The sequence below is a fragment of the Pelophylax lessonae genome (genome assembly GCF_965119305.1).
Source record: "Pelophylax lessonae genome assembly, chromosome: 4".
Classification (NCBI taxonomy): domain Eukaryota; kingdom Metazoa; phylum Chordata; class Amphibia; order Anura; family Ranidae; genus Pelophylax; species Pelophylax lessonae.
The window spans coordinates 341,935,175-341,959,445 of NC_138771.1; the positions used below are offsets into that span (position 1 = coordinate 341,935,175).

Sequence of the window (24,271 nt, forward strand, 5' to 3'; positions counted from 1 at the left end):
TTCAGCTTGTTCAATTACGCTTTGGCAACAAAAGCTGGAAGCTGATTGGTTTTTATGCAGAGTTGCACCAGATTTTGCCATCCCCAGTTTTAGTAAATCAATCCCAACATGTCACTATCTTAAAACCATACACGAGCCATTTGTCAGCTGTACATGTCGCTTTTATCTTCTAGTATAGTTTCTGGAAAGCATTTTCCACTCACTAGGCCATAATGGCAGCATGCAGTTCTAGCTAGGAGCGGAAAGCCTGAGCACCTACACAGCAATCTCCCATTGTAATGACAGCCTTGTTTCCATAGGAACTGAGGGAGGGAGATTGCAGTTGCAGGCTCCATGAGCTCATGTTCTGTCTGCCTCCCTAGAAGGAGGGAGGGAGGGGTCCTGTTCCTGCCTGTCTGCCATCCAGCCATCCTCAGCATCATCACACAAGCACAGCTGCTGATGTGTGCCTCATCCAGCCATGGATTCAGGATTCAGGCTGCTCAGCTTCCATCTCTGCCCGACTTCAACATGGTGAGCCCTCTCTGTCTTTTATGTCATTGTCAATGCATTTTTCTAGATCATTATCACAATGGGCATCAATGGTGCAGCTAGATGTGCTGCTGGCTTGTTATAAAATTTTGTATTATTTTTTTTTTTAACATCCTACATAAGCTTTCTTTATTATAGCGCATACTGTAATATTGGTGATGCGGCGTGCATACACTTGTGGGTTTATGTGCTTGCTGATGATAGCTACACTGGGCCTCACCTTCATTCTCCTCTGAAGACATCCCCAGAGATTCTATGCTAATATGTTAACCGGTCATGTGCAACAATTTTGGTTTCAGCGTCAGCACATAGCAGCATTGCAAGCAGCACGCCTAAACCTAAACCAACTGTATTGGAATAAGAAAGGATTCTGATATTTTACATTTAGAGAAATTACTGACGCATGTATAGCCAATCACTATAGGAAGTAAGTGCAGCATCTTAGTGACCTTTAAAGGAACCCTTTGCATGCTGAAATATTTTACCCATGTCATATCATCTGCCCTGCAGCTACTGCAGCCATTGAGCAGGCTCATTCACGCTGTGATGGGCCGTCTTCATTTACTCTTTTTAATGGTGTGGCATTTTATTGCTTTTTTTTTTTTTTTAATTTAACTAGACGTTTCGACATGCCATTGAGGTATTTTCTTTATTCGGTGGCATGCTGCATTAAAAGGTGTTTATTTTTAATTCAAAAAATCCATTACTTAAAATGAAATAAATGCATGTTTTTCAAGGTGTATATGTAAGAAGGAGAAATAATTATAATACGGTTCTAGCTTTATGGTGCAGATAGAACATACTGTTCTTGGTTACATTGTCCTCTTTGTAGTAGCAGAACACTTTTGCTTGTCACGTGCTTGCCGTTTACTGGTGCCTATTGATTTGTGCTGTAAATATTGTCTTGGCGGTATGCCATATATGTGAAGGGGGGCCCTCCTCTATATGCTATTTCTATGTGTAGTGTTAGATACACATAGTCGTCCTCTGATGCTTGCCCCCTTTTTTTTTTTCCAATGTAGATGAATAATGATGTTATATGTTGTTTATGATTTTCAATCTTTTATGTTGCCTTGTGTGATCACAAAACCTGAATTTATTTTTGACTTCTAAAATTTAGCTGTGAGCTTTTGTGTATTAAAAGCAGAACTAAAGGCTACTAATAAAAACAGGCAGGCTCTTTATTGCAGAAGAGACATGCAATATGTCCTCTGCAATAGAATTCACTTACCTGCCTGTTTGCAATTGAGCTGCGCACGCACAGGTCAGTTGACAGTCCAGTTCAGTGCCCATGTGCCAGGATGACTGCATTCCTGCACATGCACAGGAGTGAAAACATACTGCACCTGCCAATCAAGATTTCCAAAGACTAACACCCGGAAGAAGTCGGAGCGAAGATATTGGCGAGGGACCTCACAAGGTTTGACCATTTGGAGCATAGATGACTATTTCTATCCTTAGTTCTACTTTAAAGAGGAACTTTACTCTACCTAAATCCCCCTGCCCAAGAAAAAAGGCCTAATGTAGGGTACACACGATCAATAAATCAGAAGAAACTCCATACAAGGCATGATCGCTCAACTTTTGTTTAGTGCGTACACAACTTTCGACATCCGATTCAGACATTCCAAACAAAAATTTCCAAAGAGACAAAAATCAGATACAAAAGACTGCACATGATCAGAAACAATAAACAACAACAAAACAAATCTTTGTCGTCAGAGAATTTTCGTACATTGTTTCCATCCTTGGTTCCAACTTACTGTATAACATTGGACAATAGTTTCCCCAATTTTCTTATAGTGTGTACTCACCTTAAAGTGATTGTAAATACATAACAAACATGCCTATACTTACCTGATCTATGCAATGGTTTTGCACAGAGCAGCCCTGATCCTCCTCTTCTAGGGTCTCCCGCCGGCGCTCCAGGTCCCTCCTCTTCATCGGGTGCTCCATGGGGGCACCTGTGCAGGTCCGCTCGGGCATCCATTGACAAAGATAGCAGCACTGTGCCCCCGCTCCTGTGTCACAGCTTTTTATTGACAGCAATGGGAGCCAATGGCTCCTGCTGCTATCAATCTGTCCAATTTTCCAATTTGGACTCATGCATAACGCTGGATCGGATCAGGCTCCGGTAAGAAAAAAAAGGGGGGGTCTGGGGGGAGCTGCAGCACAGAAGGCTTTTCACTTTAATGTATAGAATGCATTAAGGTGAAAAACCTTAAGGCTTTACAACCACTTTAACAATGATCTCTGTCTCAAAATAAAATAAAAACATACATACTAGTCAATGAAGTTCAGCACTGTTTTGGTTGAAGCAGAAGGTTCTCCCTTGAAAAAGGTGGGGGTCTCTCGCGCTATCGTGGGAAGTAGGTGACTGAACTAGTTGTGTTAAAAGTTGCTGCTAGCACTTAAAGCTTATCCTTAAGATAACAGCCTTGAGAATATGGTGTATTGTAATAGGGCTGTGCTACCTTTATATAAAATACTGGGTGATGAATACTGTAATAAAGTAAATAAATGATTGGATTTCCTTATGTGCAAAAAAATGTGAATAGATAACATAAAAAATGTCCACATAAAATTCATATAAACATAATTCTTACTCATAAATAGGTGTAACTCATAAGACGGCAAGTGATATAGTAAAGTGCTAGTATTTCATAATACAGTGCAAACATAGGTGATAGTGAAAGTGACTGGAGGAGCAAATCAACTCCACTGATTGTAAACATAGACCATGACTTAAAAGGTGAAATAAATATACAAGGTAAAAAAATCAATGGTGTTGAACGTCCAAAGTCTATTTATATGTCACATCTGATGGTCACTTCATATATAACTGAAAAGTAGTGCTTTAAGAAAAATAATTGTGATATATCCAAAACAAGTTATAACAATCGTGCACAAAAATAATTGTGGTATATCCAAAACGAGTTCCAACAATCGTGCAGGTTGGATCATGTAAGTCCAAACAGAAGATAGTGCATGAGGTGAAAAAATATCTAGGTGTTGTAATTATTGCAGAAAGTCAGGGTGATCTTCTGTGCTGGTGCCTGCAAACTGTGTGCCTGGCCTCTCACTTCTCACTTTGTTGCAAAGAGCCTTACGGGGTAAACCAGTAGGTCCAGGGGGTCCTGGGTGATGGAGCCCTCGCGTGGTATATCGTCTTATTCCTCCTAACTGCTCTTTCTCTCACTCTCAGGGTAAGGGGTATAAGTAGAGACCTCATATAGTGTAGTAGTTTTGAGTGTGATTTTATTAAAAAAATATAGTAACTCACATATCAGGTATGTCTGTCTCGGTGTGTGTATTCCCCAGAAGAAGTCACGACACACATGACGCAACACGTAGGGAAGGTCAGGAGCGTACCCGGAAGTGACGCAAACAGAAAGAACATACACACACACCGAGACAGACGCCGATGATCTTTTACCTGATATGTGAGTTACTATATAAAGTGACCATCAGATGTGATATATAAATAGACTTTGGACGTTCAACACTATTGATTTTTTTTACCTTGTATATTTATTTCACCTTTTAAGTCATGGTCTATGTTTACAATCAGTGGAGTTGATTTGCTCCTCCAGTCACTTTCACCATCACCTATGTTTGCACTTTATTATGAAATACTAGCACTTTACTACATCACACACCATCTTATGAGTTACACCTATTTATGAGTAAGAATTATGTTTATGAATATATGAATTTTTATGTTGAAATTTTTTTTTGTTATCTATTCGCATTTTTTGCACATAAGGAAATCCAGCCATTTATTTACCTTATTACAGTATTCATCAGCCAGTATTTTATATAAAGGTAGCGCAGCACTATTACAATACACCATCTGCTTCAGCATTGCCATCTTTACTGGAGATCAAGCCACAACATGCCACAAGTCCTTGCCAGGTCCCATAGTAGTGTGGCAGACCCCTCATGACATGTCTGCACATGCCCAACACATCAAGCAAACAGCTACTTGGATGCTATATTTATTTATGGTACTTATATAGCACTGTCTGTTTACACAGCGCTTTGCACATACAGTATCTCACAAAAGTGAGTACACCCCTCACATTTTTGTAAATATTTTGTTATATCTTTTCATGTGACAACACTGAGTGCCGGTTCACACTTGTGCGATGCGGGAACGCTGCGAATTTGCAGCCTGTTCCCGCATCGCATCCGCACAAGAAGCAGTTCACACTGCCATATGCGATACGCAGGGGGTGTCAATTAAATGTTAACGACACCCCCAGTTTGACATGACAGTTCGCACAGGATCGGATCGCACACGTGTGAACCACTGTGCGATCCGATCCTGATGCAGCTGAAAAAAAGGGTCCTGTGCGTCTTTTGTGCGAGTGCAGTGCGAATTTCAGCCATACAAAGTGTATGGCTGAATTCGCATCCGCACAGGAGATCGCATGTAATGAAGGAGCAGTGCGCTCCGAATTACATGCGATCAACGCACCCACAGTAGTGTGAACCAGCACTGAAGAAATTATACTTTTCTACAATGTAAAGTGGTGAGTGTACAACTTGTATAACAGTGTACATTTGCTGTCCCCTCAAAATAACTTAACACACAGCCATTAAAGTCTAAACCACTTGCAACAAAAGTGAGTACACCCAAGTCAAAATGTCCAAATTAGGCCCAATTAGCCATTTTCCCTCCCCGGTGTCATGTGACTCCTTAGTGTTACAAGGTCTCAGGTGTGAATGGGGAGCAGGCGTGTTAAATTTGGCGTTATCGCTCTCTCTCATACTGGACACTGGAAGTTCAACATGGCACCTCATGGCAAAGAACTCTCTTGGGATCTAAAAAAAAGAACTGTTGCTCTTCATAAAGATGGCCTAGGCTATAAGAAGATTGCCAAGACCCTGCAACTGAGCTGCAGCACGGTGACCAAGACCATACAGCGGTTTTACAGGACAGGTTTCACTCAGAACAGGCCTCACTATGGTCGACCAAAGAAGTTGAGTGCATGTGCTGCCAACATTGCTGCAGAGGTTGAAGGGGTGGGGGTCAGCCTGTCAGTTCTCAAACCATATGCCGCACACTGCATCAAATTGGTCTGCATGGCTGTTGTCCCAGATGGAAGCCTCTTCTAAAGATGATGCACAAGAAAGCCTGCAAACAGTTTGCTGAAGACAAGCAGACTAAGGACATGGATTACTGGAACCATGTCCTGTGGTCTAATGAGACCAAGATAAACAAATTTGGTCCAGATGGTGTCAAGCATGTGTGGCGGCAACCTGGTGAGGAGTATAAAGACAAGTGTGTCTTGCCTACAGTCAAGCATGGTGGTGGGAGTGTCATGGTCTGGGGCTGCATGAGTGCTGCCGGCACTGGGGGCTACAGTTCATTGAGGGAACCATGAATGGCAGCATGTACTATGACATATTAAAGCAGAGCATGATCCCCTCCCTTCGAAGACTGGGCCACAGGGCAGTACTCTAACATGATAACGACTCCAAACACACCTCCAAGGCGACCACTCTCTTGCTAAAGGTGATGGACTGGCCAAGCATGTCTTCAGACCTAAACCCTATTGAGCATCTGTGGGGTATCCTCAAATGGAAGGTGGAGGAGTGCAAGGTCTCTAACATTCACCAGCTCCATGATGTCATCATGGAGGAGTGGAAGAGGACTCCAGTGGCAACCTATGAAGCTCAGGTGAACTCCATGCCCAAGAGGGTTAAGGCAGTGCTGGAAAATAAAGGTAGCCACACAAAATATTGACAGTTTGGGCCCAATTTGGACATTTTGACTTAGGGGTGTACTCACTTTTGTTGCCAGTGGTACAGCCAGCCCTCCTGTACTGGGCCCGGGCCCCAGCAATTCAAAAGAGGGTCTGCTGTACTGTTTTATTGCAGACTGATCTTCTTCTGCTTCCCCCTGCAGCACTGCCAGCTTCTCCTCCTCTTTTTCCCTCTGGCTGCACTGCAGGTAGAGAGGTTCTAGCACATGCATCCCTTCTATCTGCTGTCCAGGCCCCCCTGTGTGCCCCTTTCCCCTATAGCGCTGGCTTCCCTCCTCTCCTCTTCCGCCGGCAGCAGCTGCGAACACACAGGGGGAGGTTTCAGGATGGAGAGCAAGTGGATATGTAATTTACTAGCCCCTTCATTTACTGAATGAACACAGTGAATGATCAGTACCAATCACTTCCGTGTCCATTCACCACCGAAGCATAAACCACCAACAAAAACATAATGTCAAATGATCAGTATGGTTTTGCTGTGACTGTGCTGGCCATCAATGAGACCCGGTTCACACTCATGCGAGTGCCGGGTTCGCATGTAATGTCGGAGCGCACTGCTCCGACATTACATGCGATCAGCTGTGCGGTGCGAGTTTAGCCATACAGTTTGTATGGCTAAATTCGCATCGCACCCGGTGCAAACACGCACAGGAGGCATTTTTGCAGCCGCATCAGGATCGGATCGCACAGCGGTTCACACTTGTGCGATCCCATCCTGTGCGAACTGCACGATCGCACTGCGATATGCGATCAAACTGGGGGTGTCGTTAAGATTACATTGACACCCCCAGCGTATCGCATATGGCAGTGTGAACTGCCGGGGGTGCGTGTGCGATGCGGGAAAAGGCTGCGAATTCGCAGCCTTCCCGCATCGCAATAGTGTGACCCGAGCCTAAATGCTGAAAGTTTGAAGTTAAAAGTGACTAAAAAGCCTAAACATTTTTTAACTTAATGCATTCCTTGTAACACAGCTTTCTCTTATTTTCTAAGCTAAATGAAAATTTTACTTTGCTAAGTAAAGAAGTTTAATCTGCTTATGTTTTCCCTTCCCTGGTTCCTCCCTTTCTCTTATCAACAAACTAATTAGGTTTTATTTAAATGTTTTTTTGTTTTCATTATGTAGCCCCCTTGTCCTCAACATTATGGTTTTTGGCTGGGATGTAGTTAGCTCAGACTGATTGTATAGTTTTCACCAGTTTTTTCCCTAAGCTTGTGCTTTCGCACTGTCGCTATTACATGTCACTGGTATTACTGGTCATAGTATGAGATTTTACAAATAAAACTAAGTTATGAATTTCCCTTTCGTTCATTGATGGACACAGCTCCTGATATTCATAACCATTGGGTTATACTGCCCCCTTCAGGAGTAGGACACTAGGAAGAAAAGAATTTTGGCTACACCCATGGGCAGTCCCAGGGGGTATACTCCCTCTCTCTGCTATAGCGACTCAGTTTTTTTCTGCCTAATCAGGAGTAAGGACCTATTTCCTTGCTGGGATCTTTGGTCCTGGCAAAATGTTTTAGAGAGAAAAGTTGGGGCGGTACAAGACCTGTTCCTTCAAGGGGTGATTTTCCCGGTTCCGACCTCGGAATGTTTTCAGGGTTTTTACTCAAACCTGTTTCCAGTTCCCAGGAAGGAAGGCAAAGTGCATCCAAACCTAGACCTCAAGACGCTAAACTGCTTTGTGTGGGTTCAGAAGTTCAGAATGGAGTCCATTGGAACGGTTGTGGCATCCCTGCTTCAGGCGATTTCCTCCCCTCTTTAAATATCAAGGATGCCTACCTTCACATTCCAATATGTGTCAGTCACCAGCATTTTCTCCGCTTTGCTGCAGGAGAGGAGCATTATCAGTTTGTGGTGTTTCCCTTTGGTCTCGCATCTGCTCCTCGGGTCTTCACAAAAGTGTTAGCAATGGTGCTAGCTTTGCTACGCCAATGGGGGATCATGGTACTGGGCTACTTGGACGATCTCATTCTGTGAGCGGAGTCTTCCTCTGCTCTGGTGGAGAACCTAGAGATCACAATATCAATTCTGCAGGAGTTTGGCTGGACTTTGAATTTTCAAAGTCAGCTCTGGTTCCGTCCATTTAGCTGGACTATCTGGGCCTGACTCTGGACTTTAGCTTAGCCAGAGTGCTCCTTCCTCTGGACAATTCCCAGACATTGCAGGCTGAAATTCGCCTCCTGCTGTCCAACAAGTGGTCATCCCTCTGGACTTGCATGCCGGTGCTGGGCCTGATTGTGTCTACCTTTGAGGCAGTTCTGTTTGCACAGTTTCATACGAGGTCCCGCAGTCTCTGGACAATCAGATCTGGGTGAGTCGGAGCACGAAGGAGTCCCTGATATGGTGGCTTTGTTCTCCGGCGCTTCGGTATGGAAAATCCTTCCTCCCCTTGTATTGGACAGTGGTCACCATGGATGCCAGCCTGTCCAGCTGGGGAGGCATCCTCGACAAGCATTCTGCTCAGGGGATCTGGAAGAGTCCAGACTCCCGATCAATGTCTTGGAACTCTGAGCGATCAGACTCGTCTTCAGGGTTGTCCAGTGTGCATTCAATCAGACAATGCCATGGCTGTGGCTCATGTCAATCACCAGGGGGGCACAAGATGTGTCCTGGCCGCTCTGGAGGTAGCTGGCATTCTAAGGTGGGCAGAATGGTTCTTTCCAGTCCTTTCCACCTTACACATTCCCAGGGTGAAAGGTTCTCTGGCGGATTACCTCAGTCAGCAGGAGTTGGACCACGGTGAGTGGTCCCTTCATCCGGAAGTGTTTCATCAGCTGTGTCTCCGGTGGGGTACCTCCATGGTGGATCTGTTGGCATCTCAGCCCAACAGAAAGGTGCAGAGGTTTGTGGCTCAGTCAAGGGATCTTCTGGCGGACACCACAGACGCACTGGTGGCCCTATGGGGTCAGTATTCTCTGATTTACGCCTTCTCTCCTCTCAAGCTTCTGCCCAGAGTTCTACGCAGGATCCAGGCAGAAGGGATTCCGGTCATCTTAGTGGCTCCCAACTGGCCTCGCCGGGCTTGATACGCTGATCTGGTGCGGCTGGTCGCCGACGTTCCTTGGCAGCTTCCTCTCAGGGAGGATCTGCTGTCCCAAGGACCGATCTTCCATCCTGTTTACAGTCGCTGGCTATGATAGCTTGGCTGTTGAATGCCAGGTACTGAAGGATAGGGGTTTATCTAAGTTGGTGATTCCTACACTGTTGAAAGCTAGGAAATCTACCTCTCTGAAGATCTACCATCGTACGCAGAAGACGTACATTGCATGGTGTGAGTCTCTTGGGGTTCTTTCTCATTCCTTCTCAGTGGCATGGATCTTGACCTACTTTCAACGGGAGATTGAACAGAAATTGGCCTTGAGTACCATCAAGGGCCAGGTGTTGGCTTTGGCGGTCTTCTTTCAATGCCCTTTGGCCACACATTCCCTGGGGCATACCTTTCATCATGGTGTCCGAGATTTGGTTCCTCCATTGCGGGCTCTGTTGCCGCCTTGGGATCTTAATTTGAGCTCTACAGAAGCCTCCCTTTGAAATTATTAAGGAGATTCCCCTGCTTAAACTGCCCCAGAAGGCGGCCTTTTTTATGGCTATCACCTCTGTGGAAAGGGTGTCGGAACTGGCGGTGTTATCCTGTCGTTCACCTTACCTGGTGATTCACAGGGATAAGGTGGTTCTTCGCTCTTGTCAGTCGTTCCTTCCAAAGGTTGTCTCTGATTTTCATTTGAATGAAGACATTGTGTTGCCTTCCCTGTGTCCCAGGCCTAAAAATCTGAAGGAAATTGCCTTGCATGCTTTAGATGTGGTCTGGACAATTAGGGTGTACCTGGCAGCTACGGAGTCTTTCAGGAAGTAAGACTCTCTCTTTGTGCTCATGGATGGACCTCGAAAAGGGTTGTCAGCTTCCTCTGTGACTATTTCCAGATGAATCAGACAGACGGTGGTTCAGTTCTATTCCATCAGGGGTCAGGTTCCTCCTTTTCCTATCAAGGCACTCTCTACTAGGGTGCATAGTACCTCCTGGGCTTTCTGTCATCAGGCGTCAGTAACAAAGTTTTATAAAGTGGATGTGTTGGCATATGCGGATGTTTCTTTTGGCCGCAAGGTTTTGCAGGCTGCTGTTTAAGAGGACCTGATTCTCTTTGAGGGTGTGTTGTTTTTTTCAGGTGGGCTCCACTTGTTTGGTTGAGTTCCTGTTGTCTGGTTGGCTAATGTTTAGCCTTGGGAATTTATTTTTTTGTTGTTCCCACCCCTCACTGCTTTGGGACATCCCAATGGTTATGAATATCAGGAGCTGTGTCTGTCAATGAACAAAAGAGAAAATCGGATTTTGACTTACCGTAAAATCTATTTACCTGATTTTCATTGACGGACACAGCACCCATCCCTCTGTGGAGTTATCATTCCCCTGACACTGCTTGTAACAAAACTGAGTGGCTATAGCAGAGACAGGGAGTATACCCCCTGGAACTGCCCATGGGTGTAGCTAGAATTCTTTTCTGCCTAGTGTCCTAGTCCTGTAGGGGGAAGTATAACTCAAAGGTTATGAATTTCAGGAGCTGTGTCCATCAATGAACATCAGAGAAATGGATTTTACGGTAAGTCAAAAATCCAATTTTTTATACTTTCTTCAGCCAATCCAGTAGGAGGTTTATGCCACTGGTGCATGCTGGGGGAGCATATCAATATTTGGGACAGGCCATGTGCTCACTCTCTTTCCCTGGGCTGAGGCCTGAGGAGGTGCTGCTAGATGGAGCTCTGCTGTTAGGCCCTGTTTTGGGGCCTAAGGTGAGCTGAAGTGGTCCTGACGCTGTCCAGCCTTGTCTGGAGGAAGCTGTGCTAAGGAGGAGCTCCAGGGGAGCCACCTTGCTGGATAGAGGCAGGAATAGGGCTGGACTCTCAGAAGGATCTAGTGACTCACTTGGAGGATGCAGTGAAATTTGGGAACGTGCTTACAGTGTTGTCAGGTCAGCTTAAAGATTCTGACACTATGAAGCTGGACATTGATCTGGATCTTAAACGCCTGTAAGTGATTTGCTATGGTATCTAGGACCCTTAACCCTCACCTCCTTATACTGTTCTGCAATAAAACTTTAAAAAGACAAAAGTGACTGGTGCCTAATATTCTTTCTTGGTCTCCCCATTTTAGCCATGGACTAGCCCACCCCTGCCTCTGGAGGTGCTATCCTGCCTTTGGGTGCCAGAGGGATGCTACAATTACATACATAATTTTAGACCCTGTGATGTTGTGACTGGCTTTGCTATGCAACACAGGCTGATCATGGCTGGTGAGAGACCATCAGGGGATTCCTATCAAGAGCTCTCAGACCACCCTAGGTAATGCCTACATGTGATGCTGAGCCTCCATGATTAAAGGAGCTAAAATCCAATGAATGAATGGGATGGGCCAGGGAAAGTCTGGCTCGGTAGAAAAGGGCTAGATGATACATCCTCCAGCCAGGAAATTAGGCGGGCTCTATCTGAATTGCTGCAGCTTCTAACGCACACTGTGAGAAGCTCACAGTGAAATCAGAGTAAGCAATTTCCATACAGGAGTGGAGCCTTTACAAATATTCAAGACTGAGGGAAAGGCTGGGGGCCAGATGAAACTTTCTGGGTTGTCACTGATCCTTTAGTTAAACAAGCTCGCTGTGTATGGAACTTGTTTACTTCCAGTAGGTGCACCCAGAAATGAAAAGCAAACATTGCTAAAAAGCACATTTTACTTTGTGTATTTATTGAGTAGCCTGGTTGGTCAGGCTACTCATTAACTACTTTAACTACTTAAGGACCGGAAGGTTTTACCCCCTTATAACGAGGCCGTTTTTTGCGATACGGCACTGCGTAATTTTATTTGACAATTGCACAGTCATGCGACACTGTACCCAAATAAAATTGATATCCTTTTTTTCCCACAAATAGAACTTTCTCTTGGTGGTATTTGATCACCTCTGCGGTTTTTATTTTTTGTGCTATAAACCAAAAAAGAGCGACAATTCTGAAAAAAAAAAACAAGAAAACTATATTGTTTACTTTCTGCTATGAAACATTCCCAATAAAAATCGAATTTTTTCATAAATTTAGGCCAATATGTATTCTGCTACATATTTTTGGTAAAACAAAATCCCAATAAGTGTATATTGATTGGTTTGTGCAAAAGTTATAGCGTCTACAAACTAGGGGAAAGATGCATATAATTTTTATTTATTCTTTTTTCACTAATAATGGCAGCGATCAGCGATTTTTAGCGGGACTGTGACATTGAGTCAGACAGATCAGACACCTAACTGACACTTTTGAGGGGGCCAGTGACATTATTACAGTAATCAGTGCTATAAATATGCACTGTTACTGTACAATGACACTGGCAGGGAAGGAGATAACACCAGGGGTGATAAAAGGATTAAATATGAGCCTAGGGCATGCTTTCTAACTGTGTGGGGGATGGACTTGCTGGATGAAGACAGAGACCTATGTTCCCAAATAGATGGAACACAGGATCCCTGTGTTTCATCACTGACAGAACAGCGGTCTGCCGTCTTTACATCGTCAGACCGCTGTTCTGTCTCCATGGGGAGCAATCGCGGGTGCCCTGCAGACATTGCGCCTGCCGGACCCGCTGATTGGCTCCCCCTCTAGCCCCTCTAGCCAATTGGCGCGCATGCACCTCCACTAGCTGCTACACAAAGTGACCTACAGGTACATCGTTTCGCACAACAGAGCTCACCTGCCGCAGGTCGACAAGTGGTTAAAGTATGTCTCTAGCCCAACCATTTTTTTTGATAGAGAAAGGAATGGTTATAAATCTGTTTGGGTGTATTTGGTGGTCTGTGTCAAGTTGGAGGAGTTTCCCTTCACTTTTTTTTTGAGGATAAAACAGAAAATCTCTCTCTGTTTTACTAGTAATGGCGGAAATCAGCGACTTATAGCAGGACTTGTGACACTAATACAGTGATCAGTGCTAAAAAATATGCACTGTCACTGTATTAATGAAACTGGCTGGGAATGGGTTAACATCAGTGGCGATCAAAGGGTTAACTGTGTGCCTAGCCAGTGCTTGTGTACTGTGTGGGAGGTGCTTTTGCTAGTAGGAAGGCATTGATCCCATGTCCCTGCTTTGCAGGAACACCGGATCAAGGCCTTCCCTACTGACAGAACAGCAATGTGGCTTTTTTTACCTAGGCAGATCGTTGTTCTGGCTCTCTGCCTAATGATCAGCGAGTGCCAGTGGACATTGAGTCCACGGTACCGGCAGATCAGCTCCCGCTGTGTATAATCACAGTGGTAGTGGGTCACCAGTAGCGAACATATGCGCGCACAAGCCAGACCTGGAAGTGCAGGATCACGTACTAAGTACATGATTCTGCGCAGCAGAGTCACCTTGAGCCTCCTTGCTGCCGTATATGTAAGTTATATGGTCCGCAATTGGTTAAACAAAGACCATAGCATTTTCAGTTTGTTCCTCACATGATAATCAATCCAGCAATATTTTCTGGGGATCTGCTGCTCCACACCAAGTAACATGTCACGCTCTTCTGATGTCATCAGGGAGCCAGCTGTATCTTCTGGGTTCTTACAACCGCCCACATCATTAATGGCGCTGCAGTGCATCATCACAGAGCTGACTGCAAAAAACAGAGACAGTTGCGCAAACCCCTCCCCTTCCCCGATGATGTGATGCTGCACATGCTTAGAAGAATAGACAACAATTGATGGGAGATCCAAATTTTACAGCTGTCACCAGAACAGGAGGTGAGGGAAAATCTCCTAATGGGGACACCTGTTCTGGTGACAACTGTAAAAAAGGGAATGGCCTTAACTTTGTTGAGATTTCCTCGAATGTTTGTTGCATCTGCAGGACAGGTAAAGGGAAATCTCTCCAATGGGACACAATCAGCAAAACATATTGACAGGGGCATTAACCATTCCCCAAAACAAAAAAAATGTCTATGCATACGCCTCAAAGTGGTAGTAAACCCACAACCCTAAAATCAGTGTGTATATGCAGTAAATCACGCTTGCTATACTCACTGTGGAACCTAAGGGGTTAATCCTCCACTTTGTTTAAAAAGGCTATTTGATTCTGTCTTCTCTGATCCTCGCCTTCTCCCACTGTCCCCAATCCATCTTCTGATAGAACAGAGCCTTTGCTCTGCACATGCTCAGTTTGGTGTGTATTACTAGAGAGTTTTTTTCTTTTTTGGGAGGGCGCATGGGATCAGCACAAGACCAGTCAGGAGTCCTGCAGCCTCATAGGACAAAAGTGTATATTAAAGTGCGCTATCCTAAAGGTGCATGTATATCATCAAATTGCTTCAATGAGACATATTATAAGCTAAGATATTAGAAATTCTTTCAATAAAAATATTGTTTAAAAAAAAAAAAACAATAAAAAATTTACTTCAACCTATGCCAATAACAGTGCTGTGATTCTGTGAAAGTGTTGATCATAAATAAACTGTATCTGAAAACCAATGATAAGTTCATAAAAAGTTTTAAAACAGTCCCATGTAAATTCCACTCAGTGATGCACAATGAATGTATACTGATAAATAATCCGGGTGCTCAAAATATAAATTAAGGCAGTGGCCGCTTACCAGCAGGCTGCGGGTAAGCAACAGAGAATAACCTGACTTTCCAATGCAGGAACACGATCCCTCTCCGCTTAGGCTCTCAAGCTGTCATCATCTACACAGAAGCAGCTGATTTTGAGGTAAACGACCAGGCTCTTCAGAGAACGATCCTAATCCCCTTCCACTTTCTGCTCAGATTGCCATCTTCAATACAGCAGCTGACGAGCTCCATAGACGAAAACCGTGCATGAAAAGAAAGGGGACTCGTACTGCATTATCCTCTAAAATACCATTTATTGAATAAAAGTGCACTTACATCAGATCGTTGGAAAACTGGCAAAAAATATAGATAACGAACAAACACGGCCGCCTGCAGTGCTGACCATGTAAAGCGACAGGTGCTGGCTACTCCGTCCGACGCGTTTCCCCCTCTGGCAGGCGTCAACTGGGAATGGAGTGTGTCACTTTAATACACACTTTTTTTACTACCATTTTCCATTATTCAGGAAGTTTAAGTGCAGCAATCCCTGCCTTTAATCAGTGCATCTTTACCAATTTTTTCCAGCCTCATAGGACAGTCAGAGGAAAATGAAAAATCCTCCTACAGCCCAACCAGACACTGATAGAAGTCATAAGGCTGCTATATACTGCTTTGTTGTTTTTGTGCTCTTTGCATATAAAGTTATGGTTAAAAGGTGGTGCCTACATCCTAAATTACAATTACGAATACAGAAAAAAGGGAAGAGAGGCTGAAGGATTTTCTTGGTACCAACTGACACATATCAGACCATATAAAATCAATATAGTTTTATTACAAACATAACATAACAAAAATATTTGTACAAAATAAGAATGTATATTAAAAAGTTACACCCATTACATTTAACTGTGCTTAGTCTATTGTGTTTAGTCAGTATAAGATGGTAGTATATACCAATAGCTGGACAAAACTCAACATGTTTCGCGGTTGCGCCCTTCTTCAGGAGTTTCAAGGGTGAGACAAACGACATTTTTCTATAATAAGAAATATATAGTCATCAGTATGGGAACAAGTAAACATATGCAAAAAAGATATACAATTGAAGGTAAGCCGCAAAAAAGATACTTGGGCACTTACCCCTGGGTGTGTGAGCAAGATGGTGTATGGGCCGGAAGCATGGGGGGCACCAGTACCACTCCCCCGGGCGTGTGTGAGAGCAGATAGGGGCTACAACTACAGATATATATGTATACAGTCCATACAGCTGCAAGAAAAAGTATGTGAACCCTTTGGAATGATATGGATTTCTGCACAAATTGGTCATAAAATGTGATCTGATCATCATCTAAGTCACAGCAATAGACAATCACAGTCTGCTTAAACTAATAACACACAAAGAATGAGATGTTGCCATGTTTTTATTGAACACACCATGTAAACATTCACAGCGCAGGTGGAAAAAGTATGTGAACCCTTGCATTTAATAACTGGTTGAACCTCCTTTGGCAGCAATAACTTCAACCAAACGTTTCCTGTAGTTGTAAATCAGACGTGCACAACGGTCAGGAGTAATTCTTGACCATTCCTCTTTACAGAACTGTTTTAGTTCAGCAATATTCTTGGGATGTCTGGTGTGAATCGCTTTCTTGAGGTCATTCCACAGCATCTCAATCGGGTTGAGGTCAGGACTCTGACTGGGCCACTTCAGAAGGCGTATTTTCTTTTGTTTAAGCCATTCTGTTGTTGATTTACTTCTATGCTTTGGGTCATTGTCCTGTTGCAACACCCATCTTCTGTTGAGCTTCAGCTGGTAGACAGATGGCCTTAAGTTCTCCTGCAAAATGTCTTGATATACTTGGGAATTCATTTTTCCTTCGATGATAGCAATCTGTCCAGGCCCTGACGCAGCAAAGCAGCCCCAAACCATGATGCCCCCCACCACCATACTTCACAGTTGGGATGAGGTTTTGATGTTGGTGTTCTGTGCCTCTTTTTTGCCACACATAGTGTTGTGTGTTTCTTCCAAACAACTCAACTTTGGTTTCATCTGTCCACAGAATATTTTGCCAGTACTGCTGTGGAACATCCAGGTGCTCTTGTGCAAACTGTAAGCGTGCAGCAATGTTTTGTTTGGACAGCAGTGGCTTCCTCTGTTGTATCCTTCCATGAAATCCATTCTTGTTTAGTGTTTTACGTTTTGTAGATTCGCTAACATTTGCCAGTGACTTTTGTAAGTCTTTAGCTGACACTCTAGGATTCTTCTTCACCTCATTGAGCAGTCTGCGCTGTGCTCTTGCAGTCATCTTTACAGGACGGCCACTCCTAGGGAGAGTAGCAGCAGTGCTGAGCTTTCTCCATTCATAGACAATTTGTCTTACCGTGGACTGATGTACAGCAAGGCTTTTGGAGATACTTTTATAACCCTTTCCAGCTTTATGCAAGTCAACAATTCTTAATTATAGGTTTTCTGAGAGCTCTTTTGTGCGAGGCATCATTCACATCAGGCAATGCTTCTTGTGAAAAGCAAACCCAGAACTGGTGTGTGTTTTTTTATAGGGCAGGGCAGCTGTAACCAACACCTCCAATCTCATCTCATTGGTTGGACTCCAGTTGGCTGACATCTCACTCCAATTAGCTCTTGGAGATATCATTAGTCTAGGGGTTCACATACTTTTTCCACCTGCACTGTGAATGTTTACATGGTGTGTTCAATAAAAACATGGCAACATTTCATTCTTTGTGTGTTATTAGTTTAAGTAGCGGTTCACACTGATCCGACTTGTCAGGCGACTTGGTCGTCTGACAAGTAGCAGTCCGTGCTGTGCAATGGAACCGTTCTAATCTGAGCGACTCAAGTAGCTCCGACTTAGAAAAAGGTTCCTGCACCTTTTTTTTTGCAAAGTCAGAGCGACTTGCATTGACTTCCATTATGTGAAGTTGTTGCAAGCCGCGCCGAAGTCGCGGTGCACGGGCGACTTCATTAGTCGCCGAAGTCGGGGCGACTTTGAGTCGGATCAGTGTGAACCGACTGTAAGCAGACTGTGATTGTCTATTGTTGTGACTTAGATGATGATCAGATCACATTTTATGACCAATTTGTGCAGAAACCCATATCATTCCAAAGGGTTCACATACTTTTTCAAAAAAGATAGGTGCTGAACAGCACCCCCTTTCCTGCGCTCGGAACCTGGTCCTCAGGCTGTTTCAATCCTGGAACTCGTACTGGTATTAGGCATCCATGATGGCTAGGCTTTGCTGCCCCTTACGACCAGGGTGGTCGACCAGACACTGAAAATACAAAGCAAAAAAAGGGCGCACCAGCCTAGCGCATTATCCTCAGCAAGTTTATTTGGATAAAATTGTTTAAAATCAAATACTCACAAACAAACAAGAAGTTTCAGGCACATCAATTCCATACACCTGCCTCCTACCAGAGGATCAACGTCTTTACTGGAAGCAGAGGGCTGACGCGTTTCGAGGCTGTGCCTCTTCCTCAGAGCCTTGCAGCTGTATATGTGAAAGGCAGAAGAAAAAACATTAAATTGGGCTCTGTGACTAAAGGTAATTGTCTCAAAGACAGACATGGCACACATACAGTAGGTGGAATTGCACATACCCCTCTAAGGTCATCAGACATGAATTATAGGGGATTTGTTGGTAAAGTATTAAGCCTTTTAGATAGACGGTTCCAATGTGTGGAGGTACCCGTTACTGATTATGATCCCACCAGGGGATGCCTGTAACATATATTTAAGATAAGGTTTGCTAATATAAATAATTTAGATGTACCAAAGGTTTGGAGTGGAAATACATACCACGATTAGTGTCCACAATCCCAGAGCAGGCAGTGGCAATGGATCAATATGGTATAGTGGATACCATATTGTAATTGGATATAGTGTGATTTACTGTATATCAGAGGCTTGTAATACTGTTCTGGGGTCTTTTGTCCTATAAAGAGTATATATAAACGTATTATTATAGTAAGCCTATAAAGCTGTAAATTAACAAACATGTATGCTGATTCTCAATGGTAAAAAGGGTACACACAAGTAGCATACCGATATTCAAAAGTTGTAGAATGAATTGGTTTCAATACTCATGGATATGGAAGGACAAGATGTAGTAAACCAAGAGACAAACAAAATATCATCCAGTAGCCAGTGACAAAAATGAGCTATATCTAAAGGTGAAAGATTCCGTGTTTAAAGCGGAGTTCCGGGCACAAAATCGACCTAATCGATTTTGTGCCCATCCGCTGGATCTTCTTTACCTGAAAAGGAATTGGATAGTTAGGTATATTTTTTTTTTTTACTCTCCTTGTAATTCTAGATAGAAAATACTCACCTATTCTGTACTTCCTCCCTCTGTGCCGCGGCTCCGCCGTCACTTCCTGTCTTGCGATGATTCCTGGGAGCTGAACGTCATCGCTCCCAGGAATCAATGCGACGGCACCTGCCCCGCTCGTCACTTTCCGGATGAATGGAGGAATGCGGCGCCGCACCGGAAGTGACGAGAAGGGCCGGTGCAGGCGCATTCTGGGAGAAGAAGACACGGAAGAGGACGCAGAAGAGGATCGCGCCGGCTTTAGCTGCCCACAACAGAGATGGCAACGCTGGAGAAGAAATTTTATAAGTGAGTATTTCTTCTTGCAGGTAAGTGCGAACCGGGACAGATCAGAGGCTAGCCATTGTGGAATGTACTAGCCCTGACTGTCCCGGGGGTATGTTTAGTGAAAAAACTTTTTCGTGCCCGGAACTCCGCTTTAAGATCCAAGGCACAGTACCTGTTTTTAGGGACTCCATTAGCATGGCCCATCACATCTCAGAGCCATCTGTGGTAAAGCAGCCCCTTAAAACTGCTCAAATTGGGCGTGTCATCACGGTGCGATGACTAGAAATAACGTCAGCTGGACCGGTCCTTAACTGCGCAAGCACAGTGCCGTTTGGAAGCCAAAAATTAGCCTGACAGACCAGGCTCTCAGGCTAAAGCGTTGAGAGGCAGCAATTGAAATAACTAACGCTATGACTCCTTCCAAAGGGCCGCATACCCGCCCGGAGAAGAGAACAGCGACACCTAGTGGCCAAAAAGGTTCCTCACACCTATAGGGAAAGAGCCCAATGCCGAATTGCAGCAGCAAGGTGACAATTAAAAATATAGCATCAATATATGACTTAAATACACATCAAAAAGTACTTATAATGTATAGATATACACAGGGTAACAAACAAAAAATTTAAAGAATTAAACACAGAAAGTTGAATTCAGACGGCGTGTGATCCAACCACCAGAATATGTGTATATGTATATACCTCATACCTGATATGCATTGGGAAGGACACAGCATGTAATTGTTCACCAGATTAGGTATGCTATAGATGAAATTTGTGATTGGTGATTTATCCTCAAAGGGGAATCCTTTTTCCATGGCTCCACCAAAGGGGGCTGTAACGGATCAACCGGCACCCCGACCGAGTACCTCCGTTGACAGATGCTCCTAGTGCTTTCTGAGGGCTCCAAGCACTCCACCAAACACCGTAACCACTTCAGACCCACAAACCGCCGCAGCTGGGTTAGGGTCTCGCTGTCTCCTACCCACCCTGGACCTACGACAAGGCTCCAGGTTCCTGTGGGTGAACCTCTCTTTCCCCAGAGAGTGCAGCAGAACAAGCTCTTACACAAGCTCTTACAAGAGCTTAGTGATTATCCAAAGGAGTATGGAGGACATAGCAATCCCTTGTAGCCGATTCCCCCAATGAGAGACAGGACTCTAGATTGAGGGTGAAGTATATCTCTAACTTTATTGAACAAGAAACAGACTTATATACAGTTTTCCCCCACAAGGTTACCGCCCAGGTGGACCTTGTTGAAGACAGGCCCTGAGATTCACAATCCAATGAAAACAGAGTTTTACACTCTCATACAGTGTACACAAAGATATACATTGTGGGACAATCCCCCCTCCCCCTTAGCAGCCAATCCACATACACATATACATCCCATAATAAGTTTATCTTAAGGCAGACAGAACAAGAGAGGTCATTATCATTTAACAATGAGACAGGTAAACTTTAGCACAATACACATTCCACTTCAATACACAAACAATAGGGAAGCCTGTCTGGCATGCAGGGACATGGAATACACACATCATCTAGGAGTCAGACTTCATGGCAATTGTCTATAACAGTCTAAGTCTCCCAGTGTAAAATAGGATTAAATCTTCATATTTCTATGTAAAGATATTGCTGACAAATATTACTGTCCCATCTGAAGCAATTCAAACCATTAAGTATCTGCTCCTCACCTCCAGTGACGGTGAATACTGTCACAGGGGCTATACGGGCAAGAAGGTATTAGTCCTAAAAATGGTTTGTAAGTTACAATTTAATTAATCACAGGGGGGTATAATTGCATTCAATCGTTCAATCCTTAATGTCTCTCGCTGTAAAATACATTTGTCCTAGTTACCCGCACGGGGGGTCTGGGGAGATAACCTTTAAGACAAAGAATGTGATTACTGAATTGTCAAATTTATGACATAGTCTTATATGTCAGGATCTTCCCTTTGCCCGAATAATATATATGGTCACCTATTCTTTGACCAAGTTGTCGTATTGTTTTGCCAATGTAGAAAACTCCACATCGGCACAACATTAAATAGATGACACCTTGTGTCATGCAGTAAGCACCCTCCGAGAACAAGGGACATTTATTGCAATTGCCACACCGATAGGTGCCCCTGGGTAACGGGGAGTCTTGGGTCATCTGATATGGCTTTCTAGTGAGCCAGTGTCTAAAAGATGTAGCTCAACCAAAAACTAGTTCAGGCGTGGATCTAACATATTTAGACAAGGTGTGTTCAGTGGTCATTAAGTGCCAATGTTATGTTATGTCTCAACCTAATCGAGGCTCATGGGCTAAATGTTTAGTAATACATTTTACTGTGCCTGACTTCTTCTTGGGAGGGGTATTGTATAGCAGAGAGGCTCTAGTTCGAATTTTAGCCCTATTATAGGCTTTTTTCAGCGTTGTACGTGAATATCCACGATCAAGCAGGCGCATCTTGCTTTAGTTTTAAAATCCAGTTCCGAAGTGCAACTCCTACATATTCTAAGGTATTGTGCATAGGGTATGCCCCTAGCAGTGGGGCTGGACGAGCACTCGTGGCATATAGAAGGATATTGTCCGCAATAGGTTTGCGATACAGACCGGTCGCCACACATCCATCTGCCTGTACAAATATTTCCAGGTCTAGAAAGGATATTTTCTCTTTACTGTAGGTGTGTGTAAATTTTAGACTGAGGTTATTGGCATCAAGTGCATTTAAGAGGAGGGGTAATTCCTCTTGAGTTCCTCTCCAAATCATCAATAGAGCATCTATAAAACTATACCAGCAGAGAATGTGTGGCAACCAGTCTGCAAGTGTGTCATCCGAGAACACCCGCTGCTCCCACCTGCCCAGGTAAAGATTTGCGTAGGAGGGTGTGCAGCAGGTGCCCATAGCTACACCCTGTGTTTGCAAATAGATTTGATCCAAGAAGGGTGAAGTTCCAAGAACTTGCAAATATATTTGATCCAAGAAGAAGAGTTCCAAGACAAACCACATAAGGGGCCAGGTGGAGTTGTCTTGTTCCTTCAAGAAGGATTTAGTCATCCGGATACCCTGCTCATGCAGGATACTAGAGTACAAAGCCTCGATATCCACAGCAACGAGCATGGCATCCGGAGGTACATGAATCCCCTCTGTGTCTAAGAAGATCCAATGTATCACGTATATACGATGGTAATCGCAAAACATGGGGTAATAAAAATTATTCAACATATCTGCTCGTGTTCTCGGTCAAGGATCCAATAGCAGAAATAATAGGCCTACCAGGGGGTTTAGTTAGGTGTTTATGAACCTTAGGTAATGTATAAAAGGTAGGTAGTCTAGGAAATTTTGGGCTTAGAAAATCCAAGCTATTTTTGTTGATTAATTCCTGTAGAAAGGCATTAATGCAAATTGATCGAATATCAGTTTGAAAATTGGTAACCAGCCCTCCCCATCTGGGAGGCTGTCTCCGGCAGGGGCTTTTGCTGGACCCATAAGTTTCTCCACCCATCGGGGGCATGGTGTCCTTCTCTCTTTCCCCTCCTGGAGATACCTCCCGCCTTATCTTTCTGGCTCTCCTACGCCCTTTCCTTAAGGGTTATGCAATTACCCATATCGGGAACTAGTATTATGTATGTTGTCTCCCGCCCCCAGTCTCTCGGCAGCGGATCTTTGTCCTGACCTTATTGTTCCCAATAACTTATGTGGCTATGTATGCACATTTTCAAGTGTCAGTACTCTCTGTTTTCTTTTCAAATTGTATTACCATGCCTAACTTGATCGTTCTACCTTGTTTTGTGTATTTTACCTTTGAAATTTTTTCAATAAACATTAATGAAAGTGAAAATTGGTAACCATTTCTAAATCTATAGGGAGATACCATTGTGTGTTTTTTATAACTTCCAAACACATATTGTGGTATTGCAAATGGGTCATGGCAACTATATTGCCCCCCTTATCGGAGGGCTTAAAGCGGAGTTCCGGGCACAAAATCTATCTTTTTTTTTTGTGCTCGTCCGCTTGTTCTCCTTCACCTGAAACAGAATTGCATAGTTAGGTTTTTTTTTTTTGTACTCACCTTGTAATTGTAGATCGAATATACTCACCTATTCTTCACTTCCTCCCTCTGCGCCGCTGCTCCGCCGTCACTTCCTGGCTTGCAATGATTCCTGGGAGCTGAACGTCATCGCTCCCAGGAATCAATGCGACGGCACCGGCCCCGCTCGTCACTTTTGGGGCGACGCCGCATTCCCTGCTAAACAGCTTCTGGGCATGCGGCGCCGGACCGGAAGTGACGAGAGGGGCCGGTGCAGGCGCATTCTGGGAGAAGAAGACGCGGAAGAAGACGCAGAAGAGGATCGAGCCGGCTTCAGCTGCCCACAAGAGAGATGGCAACGCTGTGGAAGAAATTTTATAAGTGAGTATTTCTTCTTGCAGGTAAGTGCGAACCGGGACAGATCAGAGGCTAGCCATTGTGGAATGTACTAGCCCTGACTGTCCCGGGGGTATGTTCACTGAAAATTGTTTTCTGTGCCCGGAACTCCGCTTTAATCACCAGATTAGGATATGATTGTAAATATTGTAGGGCCATCGATTGTTCAAGTGTCAAGTTGGTGGGGGTTGATTGCCACTGGGTTGTTTTCAAATCATGGATCGTTTGTTCAACAAACGACCAGATATTTGGGGCAGATGAATAAATCTGGAAAATTAGCTAGTTTTGGTTTAAATTAAGTATTTTAATGGCTTGATTGTATAGGGGGTTATTGTATTGTCCTAATTTGGGAGGCAGATATGAGTTGCCCCTTCATCAAATATAACATT

The 24,271-nt window shown here is 44.0% G+C and overlaps 1 protein-coding gene across 2 annotated transcripts in view; it reads left to right on the top strand.

Moving 5' to 3' along the window:
- The first annotated feature begins 356 nt into the window (after positions 1–356).
- JAKMIP2 (janus kinase and microtubule interacting protein 2) overlaps positions 357–24,271 on the top strand; it is a 179,277-nt gene continuing 155,362 nt past the window's right edge. Inside the window, exon 1 of one of the 2 annotated variants that reach the window (XM_082254242.1) lies at positions 357–513. The gene's annotated coding sequence lies outside the window, so the exon portion shown is untranslated. The remainder of the gene's footprint in view (positions 514–24,271) is intronic. The other variant, XM_082254241.1, reaches the window with a different exon arrangement.